This window comes from Lycium barbarum, chromosome 1, assembly GCF_019175385.1.
Source record: "Lycium barbarum isolate Lr01 chromosome 1, ASM1917538v2, whole genome shotgun sequence".
In the NCBI taxonomy this organism is placed as follows: domain Eukaryota; kingdom Viridiplantae; phylum Streptophyta; class Magnoliopsida; order Solanales; family Solanaceae; genus Lycium; species Lycium barbarum.
In genome coordinates this window covers 160,709,933-160,712,527 of record NC_083337.1, presented here as the reverse complement: position 1 = coordinate 160,712,527, position 2,595 = coordinate 160,709,933, and the positions used below count along the sequence as shown (strand labels likewise).

At 36.0% G+C, this 2,595-nt stretch overlaps 1 long non-coding RNA gene across 1 annotated transcript; it reads right to left on the bottom strand.

Moving 5' to 3' along the window:
- Positions 1-1,255: 1,255 nt before the first annotated feature.
- LOC132625916 (uncharacterized) lies at positions 1,256-2,356 on the bottom strand. Its single transcript, XR_009577025.1, has 3 exons — positions 2,109-2,356; positions 1,926-2,001; positions 1,256-1,737 (listed from the first exon to the last, which is right to left on the bottom strand). It is a non-coding gene; the product is annotated as an uncharacterized LOC132625916 (long non-coding RNA).
- Positions 2,357-2,595: the final 239 nt, after the last annotated feature.

Below are 2,595 nucleotides of genomic sequence, written 5' to 3'. Positions count from 1 at the left end.
AGGAGGTAACGTCCACACAATTTGTGAGATTCCAAGAACATGCACATGCGGCAAGTGGCAATCATATCACATGCCATGTTCTCATGCCTTCAAGTGTTTTATCACAATGGGAAAGAACGCCTCCTCGTACATGGCTGAGGAATATACAGTTGAAAATTATGCAAGAACGTATGCTGGAAGGTTCTACCCACTTGGCAGTGAGAGTTATTGGCCACCGGATCCATTTTCAATGGTTGCAAATAAAGCATTTATCCGTAAATTCAGAAAGAGTGCATACTCGCGTATTCATAATGAAATGGATGTTCCACCGGGGAGATACACTCGAAAATGCTCATTTTGCAATTATGTTGGTCATGATAAGCGCAAGTGTCCCTTACGGCATGGTGGTCAAACTACATCTCGCGATGTAAGTACCTCTCGTGGTGGAGGAAACTTTCGTGGTGGAAGTACCTCTAGCGGTGGTGGCACATCTAGCGGTGGTGGCGAAAGATCAACTCAAGGGCATTAATTGATGAATGTTTTTTAAGTTTTTTTCTTACTTTGATGATTGTATTTTAAAAAGTTTGGCTTTCTCATTAATTAGTATGTTAAGTATTTTCATCCACTCAAGGTTATGAATGAATGATGCAATTTAATTAAAAAAATTTTTGTATGAATGCTGCCATTTTGACTAAAAAAAATTAATTATTAATGAACAAGTTTAAATATTCGTAAAGAACTTAAAGCTAATGACACCAAGCCTTCAGACGAAAATGGCGTTCGAGCACTTTTCAACCACTAAAACGGCCACCCGAAGATTTTCTTATCCTTGATGTGTTGATCCTACCTTATTAATCGCACAAAAATAAGTAGGGTTCTATATAAAATATTGAAGTTTCGGAGTCCCGAAGCATGATTAATCTATGGTCAAAATACGTTAAAAAGTGTAATGGAAGAAGGGTTAACCAAAAGGGCCGAAAAAAAAAAGAGGAGGCACTATAGCGCAATAAATTACTGCGCTATAGCACTTAACGGAGTCATTCCCGTTAAGTGTTTTAGCGCAGTAATTTACTGCGCTAAAGGCATTTTGGTAACTTTTTTTTTTGTTGTTGGGTATTTTGGTTCAAAATGTTTTTTTGGGCCATTTTGGTTCCGGACTCCGACAAGGGGACCCTATGTCCCTTTACCTATTTATGCTATCAATGGAATATCTTACTAGGCTATTGAAAAATTTGAGAACAGCCCCTGATTTTCAGTATCACCCGAGGTGCAAAAAATTAAACATCATACAATTGAACTTTATTCTACTGTGATTGTTCAACAATTTAAGAAGGCTAAACAGTTGGTTTTTTCCCATTTAAAATAAACCAATAAAACTTTCTCCACATTGGATAAGTCAATACCTTGTAACTATGGAGACTCCTTTCTTGTTCTTCTTCCCTAGTAAGCACTAGACTATATACACCTAATAACCTTTACCATTAATGAGGAGGGCCAACCATACTTTGAGAAATATAGGGTAAAAAGAGATTTCTCAGCTCTGCTACCTTCTCTTTTCGCTACAATATCAATATGGATACCAACATACATCGGATTTATTAGAGGAAATAGACTAGCCACAAGCTAGTCCTATCAAACTATCTTTAAGAGCAATGTATAGCTCAAAATGCTCGTTCATGTCTTCCACGCCTTAGCAATTAAGGTAAGAAATCAAATGAATAACTTGTCAAACATGATTTAATTACTCCTTCAACCTTCCTGCACTCAAAAAAAAAAAAAAAAACTATAACCGTGGTGTCCCTGGCCTCGGCTTACCTTCTACTAGCACAAACATTCCGTTTCTTTTCATTTTACAAGTACAAAAATTAATGCTAAATCTAACCCATAAAATTCACCTTCGTAACATTTTATTAAAAAAATTCAGCTAACTATTGGTAAAGACATACCAATATCAAGAAGTAATCTTGGGACACCATCATCTGGCAAAGCAAGAAGCTCCAATGCTCTCTCCGAAAGTTGTGTCTTTCGTAAAATACAAACAAACGTCAGAACTAAAATCCTAAATCCGCCTCAGCAATGAATATATGTCATTAAAAAGAAAGAATGGTTTATTACAATAGGGTATATACCTGTATGTCGATAATTCGAGAAGATGAAGTATATTTTCGAGCTTCATCATCGTTGTAGAAAATTTCTGGTGGTGCTAGCAGTTCTGGTCTTGACATTTTTCTGAGACCTAATTTTGCTTTCCTTTTTTTCCCAACAAGAAAGGCCTAAAATTTTGTCTCTCTGTTAAACCCTAGTAAAGCCCCGCGAATTTTATGGATAATTTTGATTTAGTCCCCTAACTTATGAATTATGTCCGAAAATCAGTCCCTTATGTCCGATTGCCCCGTTAATAGATGGAATATTTACTTTTTTCGTCCTTCAGTAGTGGGGCTACGTTAAAATCACTATAAAATTGGTTAATTGGAGGTATGAGGGGTTTTTTTTTTTTCTTTTTCATAAGAGATGATATTGTTAATTAACAGGATTTTGATAACCTTAAATTCAATTAGATCGATTTACATAATATTCTCTAGATAGGCAACTGTCATTTAGTTGAAAACGTGAAGC